We start from the raw sequence: 19,677 nt of genomic DNA, 5'->3' as shown, positions 1-19,677 counted from the left end.
TTGAGCTAGGAGCTAGCTAAGCAAAGGGGGGGTGAGAACATCCTAAGCGGGGGGATAGCATACCCAAAGCCCAGTGACAGAAGAGACCACAATGTGTCTGAAGAATCGAAAGAAGTCTAACGAGCATGAATGCAGGCAGCAGAGAGAAAAAGTGATGAGCAAGGCAGGAGCCTGGTGGGTTAATACCTAGTAGGCTGCCAAGAGCAGTGGGAAGCCACTTCAGGAGTTAAGGTGGGAACGAGAGTTTCAATACGATCAGATTTACATTTGAAAAGATTCCTGGCTGCTGTACAGAGAACTGGTTGGAGCAGAGCAGGGGTGGATGGAGATCAGTAAAGAGGTTATTGTAGCTGTCCACATGCATGCCTCGTAGTATGAGTCTTATATAACAAGGAACCTCCCACCTCGAGCACACACAGACTCTTGCAATCACCACCTGTGGGTGTTTGTATGCAGCTCACCCTGTAGCTCGGCAATAGGTCTGAGGCTCTGTCTATTTATGGTGCCAGTAGTTGTCTGACCCAGAGACGCTGACGCCTACAGATGGGGCTGGGAATGAGAGGAAAGGATACCATCTTCCAAAATCTTCCGGGATTCTTTGCCCAAAGTTTCCAAAGGAGTTGTCTACATTTACTATCTCCTTTTGCCTGCTTCCCACCCACCAACCATCAACCCACACCCATCTGATTTCTGCCCTTCCCGTTCCACTAAAACAGGTAAAGTCACCAATGATCTCCAAGCTCGGGAGGGAAGGAGACTGACAAGAGCAAAGTTTAGAAGATGAAATAGCAGATGTTGGTGAGGCTTTTATGTACGGAGGTGAGAGACATGAAAGACTCAAGTACGGCTCCTAGGCTTCTGGCTTTCTCAAAGCCACTTTCTCTTTTTTTCTTTCTTTCTGATTTTTGTTTTGTTAATCCTACCTGAGGATATTTTTTCCTTTGCTTTTCAGGGAAGGGACGGAGAGAGGGGGAGAGAGAGAGGGAGGGAGAGAGAGGGAAGGGGAGAGAGAGACGTGGATATGAGACACATCAATCGACTGGTTGCCTCCTGCACCTGCCCCAACCTGGAACCCAGGTCGAACTGCGACCCTTCAGTGCACAGGCTGACACTCCAACCACTGAGCAACACTGGCCAGGGCGGAAAGCTTTTTTAAAAGGATAATAAAACAGGTAAAAGGCTCACTAAGAAAAAGACAAAATATGTAAGATTAGGAATGAGAAAGAAGACAATCATAGATAGAGAAGAGATAAGAATTATAAGAGAATACTACTTGTAACTTGCTGGCAACACATTTGAAAAGTTAGTGGAAATGGGTAATTTTCAGTTAGATTATAAATTACACAAATTAACTAAAAAAGAAAAGGAAAACTGTAATATAGAAAAACCCCCACAAAAAACAAAAACCACCCCTATAATATAAAAGAGATTTGAAAGGTGATTAGAGATCTACCATTTACTAAAAGGATCAGAGCCTGATGGCTTTCCCACTAAGTTCCAGATAACCTTTAAAGAGCACACAAATCCACTGTTATTTGATCTGCTAGTTCAACCAAAATTTGGAAAGCTCTTTAATGCATTTTATAAAGCTGACATAATTTTAAAAGCTATCTTTGATAAAGATAGTTACAAAAAGAACTATGGTACATCTTTACTAAGGAGAAGAGGCAAAAATTCTGAAAAAAGTATTAGCAAATGGAATTCAGCACACAGAAGTAACATACTGTGACCAAATTGGGTATTTTCAAACATAGGAGGGTGATTTGATTCTTAGGAAATATACCAATATAATTCATAAACTCTATGAATCAAAAAAGAAAAGCCTTAAGATCCTTAAGATCAATCATATCAGTAGATGCTAAAAGTAAAAATCTTAGAAGAAAATATATTTGGGGATCTAATGTACAACATGATGATTTTTGTTAATGATATTGTATTATAAATTGAAATTTGCTAAGAGAGTATATCTCAAGTGTTCTTAACACACACATACACAAAGGTAACTATGTGAAGTAATGAATGTGTTAATTAACTTGATTGTGGTAATTATTTCACAATGTGTACATATATTAAATCATGCATGCCTTAAAAACCATGTACAAATTAAATAAATACAATTTTTATTTATCAGTCATACCTCAATACAGCTGAGAAGCAAAAAGAAGACACTTCTACCTTTTACCTTGCAAAGTATCTGTGTAAACCTCAGATGAGCAAAACATTTTGATACAATTTGAATATATTTACATAATTTAAAGAGAACAACATTTAAAAATAAAAGCATCTATTTTCTTTTGTATATGTTTTTAAAAAAGAAAGAAAAGAAAGAAAATATAGAAGACCAGATGTACAACCTAAGTATAAGGCAGACCAAGGCAGCAAACTCAGAAAAGAAAGAAGTGCTTGACTTAATGAAACCATTTAAAGAAATTTAAAATCGGAGGGTGGGAGGGGGGAATATATTTACGTGGATGTTTATTGCAGCATTGTTCACAGTGGCCAAACGTGGAGATTAAAGAGAACGTTCCTCATTCAAACAGTGATAGAATAAAGTATGGTACATTTAATGCAGCTGTTAAAAAGAATGGGTCAGAAGTATGCAAACTTACATGGTAGGATTTTTTAAAAGAAACTAAGGTATGGCAAATGTATATAATTGACTAAGATTGAACAGCTAATAAGGAGTAAGGGCCAGGATTCAAAAAGTCTAGGTCTAGAGTCCACCAACTTAGCCACTATACTATTTTTGAAGTGGGGTTGAGTAGAAAGTTGGTAGGCAATGACAAATAAAAGGGAGCACAGAACAAAGGGGGAATAATTATCTGGGAGCAACTGTTTGTCCCCCACCCTCAAAGACAGTGCACCAGAAACCTCCCTTCCTAGTATTCAATGTGGTATGAGAATGGTGACTCCTTAGGCCACCAGAGGTCACCCCGGCTTCCTTTGTTGGGTTACAGACCTGTGGAGTCTTGACAACAGGTACCACAGTGCCCTGAGCTGCTCCTGTGTCTCCTGCTGGTCTTGCTCTGACTGCCACTGCCCCTGGCTGTTGCCGGTGTAGCTACTGTACCATCCCCAAAGGCGGGAGATAATGGAGACCTCTCTTCTCTCTGCCATATAGCAATGATGTGGTTAAAACACAGAGCTGGGGATCAGGCAGATGTGGGTTCAAATCCTAGCTCTGTTATTGACTCCTTCGTGTAAACCTAGGCCAGTCACAACCTCTCTGCACCTTAGTTTGCACACCTGTAAAATGAACCTACATCACAGATTAACTATCAAAATTAACTGAGATAACTTAGCACAGATCTTATTATTAATAAAATCAGGATGTTTCCCTCGATGCAGGCACTTGATTCATCTGGTTTCCCTTTACTTTTCATCTCATAACCTTTCTTCCTATTTTTTACTGTAAGACTCAACAAAGAATGAAGTTGGGCAATGAGCCAACTGTTTTGCTTGCATGTCCTCTACAACAGTTTTGAAAAACTGTGTACTCCTGTGCATTTGTTTAAGTAGACATTAAAGGTTTTTTATTCTAGGATTAAATATAGCAAAGAATAGGATTTCCAATGTATTGCAAATATCAACATTAAAAAATTATATATCTGTTTTGAATATGTTGAGTGGAATCTAAACAGTGTACAGTGGTCTAGAATGAGAGCTCTGACCAATAAGGGCGCCATTTCAGCTAGTATTTCAACCTAGAAATATCCTTTTTTGAGGCATTTAACTATGAGTGAAACTAGTAGAGACAGAAAGAAAAGTCACTGAGCAAAGCCTGAGGTAATAGAATCTAGGGGAACGAAGAAATCAAGAGAGAGAGATACAAGGAGAATAAAGAGAGAAGCCATCAGTAGATACAGTAGGGAGACATGGGGTCAAGGACAGAGGTGAACTGAGTCAGGAGTACCGGAGGAGTGATTTGGGTAGGAAGCAATAGGTGACCACCTGTAAGGGGGGTGGGGGGTAGTGACAATTAGAGTTTCCATTCTTTAGAACTGTTATTGTATCCTAAATGGCAAAGAACAAGGGTTCAGTTCCATAAAACCTACTTGTACAGCCTGATATGGTTATTATTTCTAATCTATGAATCTTAACAACAATGAACCCCTATTTCCTGAGCAAGCTGGGGGGGGGGGGCTTCGTTTCCTTTAGCCTGAAAAGGCTTATAATACAGAAATCAGCACCATGTGTGGGGTTGCAAGGAGCAGACCTTCAGAAGTTGTGAAAAAGTGAATGTGGTAGCTACAGCTAGGTGGAGAGCAATGAGTATCTTCTTTCTGTTAATAGTGTAGCCATTAGGAGCATAGGCCCTGGAACCAGATAATCTGGATATGAATCTGGCTTTGTTGGAGGACTTTGGGAAAATTTATTCACTTCTCTGGGCCTCAGTTTCATCCGTAAATGGGATGTATTTGTTTCCTAAGGCTGCAGTAACAAATAACCGCAAACTTGGTGACTTGAAGCAGGAGTTTATTCTCTCACAGTTCCAGGGGTGAGAAGTCTGAAATCAGTTTCACTGGACCACAATCAAGATGTTAACAGGGATATTCCCCATCTGACTCTAGGGTTCGACTCTGTTCATTGCCTCTTCCAGCTTTGGGCAGCTACCGGCATTCCTTAGCTTGTGGCTGCATTACTCCAGTCTCTGCCTCTGTGGCCACATTGACTTTTCCTCTTCTATGTCAAATTTCTCTCTGACTCTCTATTAAAAGGATATGTGATTGGATTTAGGACTCGCCTAGGTAATCCAGGGTAAACTGCCCAACTCAACATCCTTAATTACATCTTTTGCCACATAAGGTAATATTCTGACACCAATTAGTGTACACAATAAAATTCCTGCACTAATCATGCAGAGTTAGTGCAGAGCCCATAAATTAAAGGGTATGGTTCCCAGCAAAGCTGCCCTCACTTCAGATACCGGCTGCACTTCAGTCATTCCCAGGTTACTTGCACTTCTGACATATTGGCTATAAATTTGGGGGTTCTCACACCCCCTTAGGCTCAATAATTCAGTAGATAACTCACATAAATCAGGAAACTGCTACATTTACAATTATAGTTTTATTATAAAGAATACAAGTCAGGACCAGCCAAATGAAGAGACACAGAAGTCAGGGTCTGTGAGGGTCCCAAATGCAGAGCCCCCATGCCTTCCCCCTGTGAGTCAGGGCGCATCACTCTCCTGGAATATCAGTGTGTTTGTCAGCCAGGAAGCTCTACCAAGCTTCAGTGTCCAGAGTTTTTGTTGGGGTTTTATTATGTAAGCCCAATTGATTGAATTATTGGCCATTGGTTGGCTATTGATCATTGGTTGAACTGAATGTCCTTTCTCTCCTTGCCTCCCTGGAGGTCAGGCTATCACATATCTATGCCATGACATCTCATTATTGTTCTGATTTGCATTTCTCTAGTGACCAATGATGAATGATGTTGAACAGCTTTTCATGTGCTTATTGGACATTTGTATATCTCCTTTGGGGAAATGTTATTCAAATCCTTTACCCAATTTTTGATTGAGCTATATGTCTTTGCTATTGAGTTGTAAGAGTTCTTTAAATACACTGGACATGCCCCTTATCAGATATATAATTTTGCAAGTATTTTCTCCCATTTTGTGTGTTGACTTTTACTTTTTTTGGTGGTGTTTATGGCACAACATTTTAAATTTTGAGGTAGCCCAACTTATCTATTTTTTTCTTTCATCAGTTGTGGTAGGGGTCCAACTTCATTCATTTGCATGTGGATATCCAGTTGTTCTTTTACCATTTGCTGAAATTACTACACGTTGAACCAGGTGTTCAATAGCCCCAGAGTGCTGGATAGAGGGCAGAAAGTCTTCTTGCTACATTTTATGATAGTTCTGGATTTTTAAATTTGCTTTGAATTGGGAAAACAAAGCTAGAATTTTTTCCTTTCTTGCTGTGGGTGACCTAAAGTAATCAATTAACTCTATCTTACATGTTTCAGCTTGTGATATTGTTCTAATCAAGTCCTCAATGCTTCTCTCATCTTCAAGGGGCACATCATCTGGAAGTCAAACAATCATAGCTGACTAACTTCCACAAACAGCAGACCACTAGAATTCCAATAGAATGCCAATCAGGGCTGTCAGTTGCAACAATAGAAGCCAAAAGTGGCATCAGAAGGATTACCTCATAGAAAGGAAGGGAAGACAGGAGAAGCAGGCTTGGAAAATGAACAGAGAGCCATTTGGTCAAAGGAAGCTAGACAGCTTTAATCATCTCTCACAAGAAAAGCATAACTGCAGTACCACCACTGAACACTTGTTGCTGCTAGACTCTTGGCACTGTTGCTGCAGCCCTTAATAATATTGAATCGGGTCTTTGTAAGACTCTAGTGCCCCAGGCATGAGCATCTTATTAGCCAAGTCTTGGGCATTTGGCCCATGGCCTAGAGGATAGGGCAAATACCTGTCTCCCCTCAAACTTCTGTAATACAGTTTGGGCTTCTCCCTCAACTGAGACCCATAAATGGGACCTTCCCTCAAAATAAAAAGGGTGTTCAGGCAGGAGATGGCCAAGGAACAAGGTAAATTACAGAAGTGAATGACAATAGCCAGCATTTATTGAGAGCTATCTACATACAAGTTTTACATGTGTTAACTCTGTTAATGCTTCCAACAGCCATATGAGGTGTGTTCCATTATTATCTTATGTGGTAGACTAAATAATTATACCCAGCCAGGCCGGGCGCGGCTCAGCGGTTGAGCGTCGACCTAGGATCCAGGCGATCGGGGTTCGATTCCCGGTCAGGGCACATGCCCGGGTTGGGGGCTCGATCCCCATTCGGGGGCATGCAGGAGGCTGCTGATCAATGACTCTCTCATCATTGATGTTTCTACCTCTCTCTCCCTCTCCTTTCCTCTCTCTGAAATCAATAAAGATATATATTTAAAAAAAAATAATCCCCAAATATATTTACTTTCTAATCCCCAGAACCTGTGACTATGTCAGAGGGCGACTATTACCTGTTGTATAATAAAGAGCCAGTAGTTTGGACTGTGGCTTCCTAATTTCCCAGTTTTCTGGGCCTGACTTAAATCGACCCTTATTCAATAACCAGCTCCGATCACTACAATTTGTGAGCCCTGTTTGCAGAAGGCTCTGCCAGGTATACTGGCACCAGTCCAAAGCTGATGCCCCCGGCAGGGGTGGTCTTGAAGGTAAAGGGTGCCGTGGACACTGGATACTTCTTTTGGCCCCAGAGTTGGACCCCCCCCGTTATGAGTCTGAGATATAGAGTCTATCACCCTCTACGAAAGCTGAAAGTGCTAAACACTTCCCTTCCCATGTTCGTCACTAGAGCATCCGCATGTGGCCTGGGCTCTGCCATCCGGGCACACCTGCCTGAAAGCTAGCTAGCTAAACTGGCTTCAGGAAGATCAGTTCCTGGCAAAGCAGTGACTGCAGGGGGGGCGACCAGTCCAGTACTCAGTGCTAGTGGTACCACTGACGCAAGCGGCATGTCTAGAGCTTCACAGCCTGGCAGCGATGCCCTTCTCACCAGACCGGTTCTGCAACTTGATATTGGCTGTTTGTCATTGTGTAGCCCAGAATATGCTTCTTCTTGTCCGTCCTCCCATTGATGAGCTAGTTAGCATCTTTTTAATAAAATTTTTTCCTGCTTAAAACACCCAGCAGGTTTGGTTTTTGTTGCAGTTAAGAATCCTGGTGGATATATCACAGAAGACAAATCCTCCCACTTGTGTAGGGTTTTTGCCAGCAAGATTTGCAGTTTAAGGAACACACTTTGCATTAATAGCATATGGCAGTAAGTGATACATGGATTCACTGGTGCTATCATGCATTCTATTTGTGTCAATCAGGATTCTCCAGATGTATATATACATGAACATGACATTTTGGCTCACGTGACTATGGAGGCTGAGATGTCCCACAATCTGCTGTCTATGAGCTGGAGACTCGGGAAACTTGGCGATGTAATTCAGTCCAAGTCCAAAGGCCTTAGAAGCAGGGTTGCTGATTAAATCTCAGTCGGAGGTCCAGAGAAGACAAGATGAGACATCCCAATTCAAGCAGGCAGGAAGCAAAAGGGATGGCTTCCTTCTTCCACTTTTTGTTCTAGTCGGATTGTCAAGGGATTTGATGAGGCCTATGCACATTGGGGAAGGCAATTTACTTTACTGATAACTTTTTCCTTGGTTGTACTTTTAAATTCACTCTTTATTTCAATGTGAAACATACTTAAATTATATTTGATAGCTGATAATAACAATGTCTCTGATGTTTACGGGTGATTATGTAGTTGGTTGCTTCTACTTGTTGGGATTTGTTTTCTTGTGTGGTTAGAGACTTTTACAAAATTCTTGTGAGTCATGTTACTTGAACTTTGTGGGAAATCTTTGTGGCCTGGGTTGAATGGCATTCTTCAAGATAGAATTTGGGTTTGTTTCTTCCAGGTGTCTATAGGTCCTAACAATTCCGAAATACTTAAAATTTTTATCTTGGAGTATTTGGGGCTACACAGGTAAGGTGAATACGTCGATAGGTCAATACATATGAGTGGAGGTGTAGGGTGGAGAATTCTCAGGAGAGACAGTTTTTTGCTTATTTTTTACTTTACTCTGATCCAAGGCTAAGATAAGACAGGCCCACATCCCCACTGTCCCCCTAGTTTGGTAGGCTTGTTTTTTGGGGGGCAGGGCTTAGGGAGGCTAAGCCTTGTCCTGGGATTTTACTTCCTGCTCTGTTCAGGCTCAGGCTCCCTCACCTCCATGGCTCATGAAAATACAGGTACTAGGTCACCAGGGATCCACACATGTCCCTGGGGCAAGTAGGGCTCTCACAATTGTTTACTTCTGTTTTCTCCTACAGATTTCTTACATATCAGCCAAGGTTAGACATGCATTGAAAAAGATTTTCTTCACATTTCATCTAGTTGTGTTTTTTTTTAAAAATAATTGATTAGAGAGAGAGAGAAACATCAGTTTTTTTGTTCCACTTTATTTCTGCATTTATTGGTTGATTCTTGTATGTGCCCTGACCAGGGGATTGAACCTACAACCTTGGTGTAATGGGACTAGGTTCTAACCAATTGAGCTACCCAGCCAGGGCCATCTAATTTTTGTTTTTTTTTAAAGTTCATCTGTACTAGCTTTTCTGTGGATGGTTAATATGTCTTTTTGCATAAACATAGTATCTTTTTAAAATTCACATTTCTTTTAACTATGCAATGCTAAATCTCAGAAAAGAAAGCTAATTTATTGAGATACTTACATTTTCAGTTCATCTAACACATTTTGGAGGCAACTCAGCACTTGGCAAACATGCTGGAGGAAATCTGGAATAATACAATGAGTAACTTTCTGCAGCCTACATTATAGTGCTTCCTATCGACTGGCCTGACACCTGGGGCTTTGGAGCTCACTCACATGGTCACTGCACACCTCCAGTGATTTACCTGTATTTTTACCACCCACTAGGGACCGGGATTCAGATAAGGAGCTTGGTGGCTAGAAGCCACAGAGACATGTCCTGACACCTGCTGGTGGCTAGGGAGCCTTCATCTGCTAAAGAAGGGAACCTTGTCTATGCTCCCCAGTTTGAAAGTTCAACAAGCATTTATTGTTTCATACTTTGTGTCAGATTTTGGAAATAACAGCATGGATACAAAGATGAAACAGAGAAGATTACTGCTCTGGAAGAACTCATAATATCAGGGCATGCTCTTTAGCAGGGGAAGAGAAAGACACATATAGATAACTTAAATATGTTGGGTGGGTGTTATGAAGAGTGTGAAATAATAGAAAGTACATATTGGTCTCTGCCCCCAGTTCCTGGTGAGGAGCTCCTAAAACTCTTGTAATTCCCTAAGTGGTAAGAGCACTAGGAGCATCTTTTGTTCTAATGAGGCAACTCCGGATGGGCTCCTGGGTGGCTCCTGGACAGGCGTTGGTCAGCAGAAAGACCAAGCCATGATTAGAGTTTAGCATTTTCAGTCCCACTCCCAACTCTCAGAGAGGTCATGCCTATGTGAGGAAGCCTCTATAAAATCCCAACAGGATGGGGTTTGGAGATCTTCCAGGGTTGTGAACACATCCACATCCACATCCACAGGGACAGAAGCTCCTGTGCTTGGGACCCTCCCAGACTTCTGCCTGTTCATGTCCTTTATCATATCATTTAATAAACTGGTAAATGTATGACCCTCAGTTCCCTGAGCAACTCTAGCAAATTATTCAAACCCTGAGGAGGGGAACATGGGAACCTCTGATTTGTAAAGTTGGACAGAAGCTGTGGGTAACCTGGGGACCCACTATTTGTGACTGGCATGTGAAGTAGGGGGCAGTCTTGTGGGACTGAGTCCTTAACGTGTGGCATCTGATGCTATTTCCAGGTAGACAGTGTCAGAATTGAGTTAAACTGTAGGACACCCAGCTGGCGCCAGAGAACTGTTTGATGGGGGAGTCATCACTCACATTTGGTGACCAGAATTGTTCGCAGTGACGTGTTTTGTGTGAGTAGTGAAGGGGACACAGAGGAGGTAAATACTGGGGATCCCCCCACAATGTGGTAAGCTCAGAGGGCCACGAAGGAGGCGAGTCTACTCTGCGTCTCTGCACAAGGAACTCTCTTTAGCTCCCAGGTTTACTTTTTTAGTTTCAGCTATAAGCAGAGTAGGGTCTTCCTGCCTCCACTGCAAATGTTTAGGAAAGGAAAATGAATTGGCCCTACCTGAGTCAAATGTCCTTCTTCTCCGGTCCAATCACGGTGACCAATGCTGCTCACCGAATACACATATGACAGTCAAAGTCCCCAGGGAGGGCGTGGGTGGAGCTGTTCTCAGAGAAGCAGAGTCGTGGTGAGCTGAAAGGATACCTGTCCTTACCTTTCTGTAGCACCCAAACCTGAATCAAGCCTACCACCCTCTTAGGTTCTTTGAGCTGGAGAAAAAAAGCCACACCAACATCTGTAGAAATTTTAATTGAAACATCCAAATCGGAAAAGATCCTTTAAGCCTCATGATTGGGGGGTGGGGGGGTCGGGAATGGTGCCTGGTGGGGGTAGCATTTAGAAGAGTACTGATTTGCTGGTCCCAAAGGTGCATGATCTCGGTGAAGTCACCGCAGTCCAGGGACAGGCTCTGAATTTTGGAAGCTTAGAAACACGAGCTTGTCAGTATCTCAGAACTCACATGGTTCACATGAATGAGCTTCTCAAGCAACTGATGTACAACTCCTAAATAAGAATTTATTCATTTACAAAAAATATTCATGTCAGCCCTCCTCAGATCTATTTTGCAAATACCTTTCTGAACCCCGTCTCAAGGCCACGCCCCATGCTGGGTGCTGGGGACACACAGCTGCATAAGATACAGGTTTTGCTCCCTAACTTAATATGTGTCAGGTGTGGGCAGACACCTTCACTATCTGAAATTACACAGCTTCGGAAGCCAGATCATAAGTAGGAAGCAGCTTGCTGAGGATGAAATAAGAACAAGGGAGGCTGGTTGGAGGGTGGGAATGGTCAGTTGTATCTCTGACAGCCTGGGTCCAGCTTTATTTGGTGGGGAGAACTGGATACTGCGGGTGACCTGGCACAGTTCTGTGACCCTTGTCTGTGCGGTTCTGTGACCAAGAACTGCCATTGCTTGGACTTCTGTGGCTGCCCATAGCCCTTTTGATTAGGGGTCAAAAAGAAGTCTACCTTCTTTCTGTAGACATTTCCATCTCCTGGGAAAGCCCAGCCTCCAGTTCTAGGGGCTGAATGGCGGCATTCACCTTGGGTTCCATCCATTTTGCCTTGACCTTACTGTGACAGCAGGGACAGGACCTGCTTTCCTTAGTTTCTCTCTTCCTCAGGGGCCCTCACTCAGTCACCCTGTGAATCTGTGCCTTTCTGATTGGGTTCTGGACACCCCCTTGTGAACCTCTACATTACTTAGTCATTTTCTCTCCTCCCAGCTGTTTTTTCAAACATTTGACAAATTCCTTCAACCTTCCACCCATCCTCTATCCCTCTAACTTCTAGCAGGTGACCTTGCCACCTACCTTAGCTAGAAAATAGGGGTGGGGTACGCCTCCCTCATATGTAAGTTTGAGCTCCCTATAAATGTCTCAGCTGCCCCTCTCTAATGCTTTGGAGCATCTTCCAGGCCCCCTTGCCCCCTGCCCCTTCATCTCACTTGGTCTGTCCCCCCCAGTTTTCATCTACTTTTATGGCATCCAAGTCTTGCCTTCCTGCTCAATTTCAGTGATGATGCACACTGAATTGTGTCCCCCCCCCCCCCAAACCCAGTTCATATGTTGAAGCCCCAACCCCCAATGTGATGGTATTTGGAGACAATGTCTCTAGGAAATAATTAGGTCTTGGGGGTGGGGGTGGGGGTGGAGCCTCTAACTCCCATCAGTGCTACCCCCTTAACATCTTTTGAATCTGTCCCTTCCTCTCTGGCAAAAAACATATTTTTTGGTGTACAGCAGAATTTTAGTAACTAGTTTATGTGTGCCATGAGATGAAAACAGTTAAAAACCACTGCAGTAGAGCATCGGGTCCGGGCCATGTTAATCTCTTCATCCTTAGGGCTTAACACAGGTGAGTTATTCTCCAAATGCACTGAATGAATGATCAGAAACCGGTTCGGCCTGGTGAAATCAGACATTTCACCAGGGCCCAACATACACCCAGCTTAGCGGAGGAAGCCTGGGGCTTGTGACTAAACCCCCGCTGAGAGTCACCCAGTCACTCACCCAGGTGCGCAGTCCCAGGCCTGGCTTTCTACCAGGGCACACCGGCTAAGTAGCAGAGACCACCCTGCTAAGGTCTTTCCCGGAGAGCGGAGAAGGGAAGGCAGAAGGCCCCCGCAGGGATCAGGAGGGTAGGACTTGTTGGAGTTCAGTGTCAGGGCCGCGGAGAAGGAGCAGATGGGCCGGCCCGGGCTGCCTGGCTCAGTCCCAGGAAGGCAAAGGGGAGGACTCATTCATCCAGGGCCAGCCCAGGAGCGACACTGTGGAGCCGGCTTGTCCTGCCCAGGCCCAGGCCCAGGCTCAGGCCCAGGCTCAGGACTGGGAGGGGATTTCCTCAGGCGCCCTCCCCCAGTGCAGGGCTGCTGGGAGCCTGCCCCACAGAGTTAGTGCGGGGAGGGGCCAAGGAGCACCATTCGGGAGAGCACTTCGGGGCAGTAGAGTCAGCCCCTTGGCCCAGGACGCCTGGAACCCGGGGAGCGGCCTGTCGGGCCTGGGAGCCCGCCCCGGCCCCCCGAGGGAAGGAGGTGAGCTGCGGGAGCCGGGCGGGGAGCCCCTCCTCGGGCCCAAGGGGGTTGGAGGCAGGAAGCCTGCGGGCGGTGCGGGAAGGAGACTGCACCTTGTTCCCTTGGCAACCTCCCTTCCGGAGTAGCCTTCAGGGGTGGCCGCTTGGGATCTTGCAACTTTCTTTTCAGAGGTGGCGGCATGTTTGGCCAGGAGTCAGGGGCTGTTTCTTGGCTTCTCCCCCAGGGACACGGTGGGGTACCAGGTGCTGCTCTCCCCCTTCTCTGCCCTGGCAGTCACTGGCCTTGTCCTTTCCCTCATCACTTCTCCCCAGTAATGTCCCGTCCTCCCTCCTGCCGTCCAGTGTCTCTCTCCCTGCGCCTGAGCCAGCCCCAGCCCCCCCCCCCCCCCCCCCCCGTGTGGCCCGCTGCCCCCGCCCCGGGCACTGGAGCCCAGGCCAGGGGAGACCATCCAGCTTCCTCCTGCGAGGTGCCTCCCTCCTGTTACCTTTTTCCTCCTTCCTGGTGTGGGGTTTTCGAGGGATTTCAGTTGTCCATGATTTTTTTTATTATTCACTTGTTTACCATTGTTTGAACATGTATCTGGATTTCCTGGGGGCGGAAAAACACACACAATGTTTGCTCTTCCGGCGAATAAGAAAGCTGTAATTTATTTCGCAGACATTCAATGATCATTTGAAAGCTGGTGGGCAGTGTGGCACAGAGGAAATTATTTGGGAACCGTGGAGACACTTGGTTTCATATCCCACCTGTCCCGTCCTCTTCTTGAGCCTCAGTATCGTCATCAGTAAAATGGTATTGCTATGAAAGGACGGGAGACAGTGCGTGTCAAGCCCCCACCCCGGTGCCAGGCACACAGTGAAGCCTCCATGGACACCTGTGCTCTTTCCCCCTTTGGTCCCTTTCCTGCCACATCCCCCTAACTGCCACCTCCCCCTCTCTAGGCTTGTAAAGACTACAAGACAACCTCTGGCCTCAAAAGTACTTGAAAGTAAACACAGAACTGGGCAGTGGAGAGGCAGGCCGAGAAGGGGTGGGTTGGGCTGAATGGGGAAGGCGGCCTGCGCCTTTGAGGTAAGAAGGCGGCCCAGGGATGGAACCTGGACCCGGACCGACCGGAGCTGGAGGGAGATGTCCCCAGCAGGCTCTCCTGTGTTTCTGAATCTGCACGCTCACACCGAGCAAGTAATGGGAACTACCAGTTCCTGAAACCAACTCTGCTTTTTAATGCATTATCTCATTTAATCATAACCTGGTTATGATTTTATTAAAATGAAAATACAAACAGGCTAAAGGATTTGCCTAAGGCCACGTGGCTAATCAGTCTCTTTTTCAGAAAGAACAAAAGGACATCATTCCCCAGCTTCCTAGACACCAGCTTCTTCCTTCCTGTGTATCCCCTGCTCTGGACTTGTCATCCGAGTGGGGAGGAGCACACTCCTTCCCTGATTGGTTCGTTCGTTCATTCATTCATTCATTCATTCATTCATTCATTCATTCATTCATTCATACATCGTTCATTCTTTCAAGTGCACTGTTGGTCCCAAGAGGGCAGGCAGTGTCTGTTGGTTCACAGCTGTGTAACCAGCAACTCGTATGTCCCTAATACAGAAATGTTTGACGAATCCTTAGTGAGTAAATGAGTCCAGCAAACATTTATTGATGCTTTCCATAGCCTGGCTCCATAATAGGGATTTGGAGATGAATAAATCAGAAGTCCTATCCTCAGGGGACTCACAGCCTTGCAGAGGAGACGATGATAATACCCAGAAGACAATAGTACCCTAAAACAGGGACAGAGGGTGTTGAAGGAATTAGGAGGGGCGTTTAATTCTCATGTCTGCGGTGTCCTCCACTGTATCCAGTGCCTCGCACAATGGCAGGCTCATAGTGGATGCTCAATATGGCTTTGCAGAGGAGGTGGTTAGGATAGTCTTGAAGGGGGTGTTAAGACTTCACCAGGAAAACAAATTGGGGAAGGAAAATATTCTAGCAGAGGGAGATGCTCATGAAAAGGCTTAGTGGACAGAGGGAGCTGGAATTGCTGGGGGCTCAGTATGGCAAAAGTGTAGGGTATATACGGAGGAATGGCAAGAAATGAGAGTGAATAAATAGGCAGAGCTCAGGGCATTGTGTTTCTTGTTGGAACCTAGATTTTATACCAAGGACACTGGGTAACTATTGAAGGGATTTAGTGAAGGGAGGACACCATCTGATTTGTATTTCAGAAGTGTGGCTGATGCATGGGGGTCGGGGAGATGACACCAAGGTCTCCAGGCCTGATGGGGTTCCTACCTGAGAAAATGTCTTCCTTTTTAGGACTTAGTTTTTAAGACTTCACAATGGTTCATGAAGGGCCTCCTGACTGGTCCTGTGTCCTGACCTATGGGTGCTTTGCCCTCAGCTGTACACTGGGGTTATACTTAATCTGTTCTTCCTAATAAAAGTACTGAGATTTATTAATGATTTACATTTGTATAATCTGGAGCAAATTCAGGGATATACTGTTTGCTAATCTGCAATCCTTTGTGCTTTTTTTCTTTTTTTTGGTTGTCAAATGATCTTCAATTGAAATATTTTCCTTTGTGGTTCTTAACTAGCTGGACATTCTTCTGCACCACTGTTGACTGCAGCCCAGACTGGGCCATTCCCAGGATCTCTTTAACGGTTCCAGAAAGTTCTCTAGCTAAAGATCGGTGCCACATCTGTAGGGCAGTGTTGACAGTCTCATCAAAAGTGATATTCCCGTGGTGCTTAATGTTTTTTGCTTCTTTCTCTCTCTTGGCTTTGCCGATCAGGGCAGAGGCAGAAGGTACTATTTCAGTCTGGGTCTGTCTGTACTGCACGGTACAGATCTTGGGGGCCATGGCAGACGTGGCACCGACTTCCCCACCGGTGCACCTCAGGTATAAGACTTTGGTTTCCTTGGGATGAAACTTTGGTGGCATAGTGGAGGGGCTGGTGTCAGATGAACCCAGATTCCAGAGGACCAAAAAAGTTTCACCTATGCCTCCTCCAGGCCCAAAGCCCAAAGCCCAAAGCCCAAAGCCCAAAGCCATGCTTTCTTAAGGAAAAGAGAAAAAGATGGAGTTGTAGATGGGACACCAGAAATGATCAGAGCTCTGAATGTATCCTTGGAGTTTGTGCCCAATATGCCAGTGGCCTTGGAACTGGGGGAACGTGGACACGGATAGCTTTTAAGGGAATCAGTTTCCAGATCCTCAAATTCCATAGGTACTCTTTCCTGAAAACAGTCTGCCTGCCTGGATTCTTTTAAATTCTCCTTTCAACTCTGCTCCCATTGTTTCCCATCTCTGGCTTTACTAGATCCCCCCTGAATCTTTTTATGGTTGAGTTGCTTGGGGATATAAAAACCAAAAGGATAACTGGAGAATGCCCATTTCCAGAGAGGGTGAGCCAAGAGAGCAGGTAAAATAAACTGAAGGGGTGGCGCCTTACTGCAGACTCACAGTATTTATTTTTTCACAAACAAAAAATACTTGTTTAATGCTAGTTATGTGCCAGACACTGTTCGATAGGCTTTAGGGATTAATAAACTCATTTAATACTCATATCAGCTCTATAAAGTAGATACTTATGTCCTTCTTTTACAGACAGGGCTCTCAGAGGTTTAATAAGTTGCCCGAGGCCATAGAGCTATTTCATGGCAAAATCAGGGTTTGAAGTCTTGTGCCTTTCCATTGGAGTGTGTGCTCTGAGACATTACGCTACAGTGCTTTACACAGAAATGCTTTAGCTCTTTACCTATGTATTATAAAATTAGAACTGGGACCTGAGCTGGTTGTCATGGGGATGCAAATGAACTCATTTATAGAAATTTTAAAAAATGAAGGTGGATTTTACTACCGGCAGAAAATTATGCTGGTTTGGCTGATTGGTTTGACATGAGGACTTGCTTTGACAGTTGATTATATGGTAGACAAGTTCCATAAACTGAACAAGCTAAATCTGTAGCTTTAAGGTTTGGATGAAGATCTATCTAAAGCATGTCTCTAATGAAGACTATGCCAGAAAATTTCACCTTGGAACCTATTATTACTTGTGAAAAATAATTTTAGTTATTAACTTAAAAATGTGTGAGAGGGTCATAGTTTTTTCAAAATTCTTATGGGGACTCATGAGCAAAAAATGGGAAGACTTCTGGTGTATGGCACATGTAAACATCACTGGCCATGTGCATCATAGTGGGGACGAGGATTCTGGTTGGACGGTCGGGTGAGGTGAAGTGTCTTGTCTTGTCCATACGTGAGCAGGGGCAGAGCAGGAGCGAGAACCAGGGTGTTCTGATGGCTGTCGTTCCAGTGCTCTTTCTATTACTCCGCACTGCCTTCTTCCTTCACTCTCCCTTTACCTGCTGGTTTATTAGGGAGGCCTTCCTAGGGGGTGCTGTTGGTTAAGAAGGAGCTGGCCTTGTGGGAACGTGGGGGGTGCGTGAGGGATGGAGAAAGGGTTAGGTAGAGGGAACAGCAAGTACAAAGACCCTGAGGCAGGAGAGAGCTTGGTGTCCTGGGACAGAAAGGGGGCCCTGTGGTGACAGCACAGGGATGTTGGGGGACAGTGGCAGAATTCCATGAAGAAGGCAGGAGCTAGGTCATGCAGGACCTTATCAGCCATAGTAAGGATCCTGTATTTATCTGGAAGACAGTGGGAAACCATTGAAGGGTTTTAAGCAGAGAGTTGATATATTCTGATTGATGGTTGTGTTTTTGTTTTGTTTTGGAGGGGGGCAGGAGTGGACACAGGTGGGGACTAACTGCAACCTATTTTATGGAGGGCTACGAAGATGAACAGTGTTAATGGGAAGGCAGAATGGTATGGGATGTCATTCTGTCTTCTAGTTCTGATGAGGTGTGTTGGTAGCTATTGTTATGTAACAAATTACCCCAAAATATAGTAGCTTAAAACAACCACCATTTTATTTTGTCATGATTCTGTGAGTCTGGAATTTGGGCAGTTCAGCTGAGTAGTTCTGCTCCATGTGGTGTCAGCTGGGGTCAACGTCACTTGGCTGGACAGATGGTTCCCAAATTACGATAGTTTGACTCACGAATTTTTGACTTTACAATGGTGAGAAAGTGATGTGCATTCAGTAGAAACTGTACTTTGAATTTTGATCTTTTCCCTTCGGCTAGAATATGCAGTACGATCCTCTCTTGTGATACTGGGCAGTGGCAGTGAGACGAGATTGCCAAACTGTAGGCTAATGTAAGTGTTCTGAGCACATTTAAGGCTAGGCGAAGCTATGACGTTTGGTAGGTCAGGTGTATTAAATGCATTTTCAGCTTATGATATTTTCAACTTATGATGGATTTATCAGGATGTAACCCTATCATAAATCAAGAAGCATCTGTATTCTGTTGGTGGATGAGCTGGGCTGGAAAGTCCAGGACGGCTTGACTCATAGATCTGGCATATTGGTGTTCTTCTATGTGGCTTCTCTCCATGTGAGTAGCTTGGGCTTCCTCACAGCATGGTGGCCTCAGGGTAGTCAACCTTTCTTATATGGTGTCAGGCTTCACAGAGGGAGCATTCCAAGAGGAACAAAAGTGGGCCTGAAGATCTTTTAAGGCCTTACCTTGAGAGGTACCCAGCACTACTTCTGCCACATATTATTGGTCAAAACCAGCCATGGGGCTGGCCCAGATTCAAAGAGAGGGGGAGCAAACCCCACCTCTGAATGGGAGGAATGGCAAACAACATCCTCCGTCTTTAATCTACCGCACAGGGCTTCTGGGGACTGAGTAACCGTAACCACCCTGATGATGCTGACCCACTTTTAAATTTAAATCACAGTATACTGTGTTGGGACAATTTATAAGTCTTTCTTTATTCCCCACTGGAGAGGGAGGGCCTGGGGGAAGGAGGGTTTTGTTTTTTTGTTTTTTCCCTTGTGTTTCCAGAGACTACCATATATTAGGCATTCAGGATATGCTTGTCCAATGAATGAGCACATCACTGGTTATCAAGCTGTGATATACATAAGAATCTGCTGGGGAGTTGTTGAAAAAGCATGTAGATTCCTGGGCAAGACCCCAGCCCAGACCCTCTGACTCCAATCCAGATTGGAATCCAAATCTCTTGGCAGGAGCTTTTAGTCTTGGCTGTCCATTAAAAAAAAAAAAGTAGTGGAAAGTTAATTATATTGTAACTCTAAATAAAGATTGAGTTCTGTTTTTATGGAAAAAAACCACCACCAAAACCTGTGCCCAGGCCCTAGCTCCAGAGGCTCTGATTCCATTGACCTGGGCTGAGCTCAGGCATCAATGCTTTTGTACAGTTTCCTCAGACAATTCTGACATGTAGCCAAGCTTAACAACCACTGCCTTTGGACTGGAACCAGCCATCTTCACCTGACGTCCTCAGATGATTCTGATGCAGGTGCTCAATGACAGGGTGACC

Source organism: Miniopterus natalensis, chromosome 9, assembly GCF_054644295.1.
Source record: "Miniopterus natalensis isolate mMinNat1 chromosome 9, mMinNat1.hap1, whole genome shotgun sequence".
NCBI lineage: Eukaryota > Metazoa > Chordata > Mammalia > Chiroptera > Miniopteridae > Miniopterus > Miniopterus natalensis.
The sequence above is the reverse complement of the archived record's forward strand: the minus strand, read 5'-3'. Positions refer to the sequence as shown.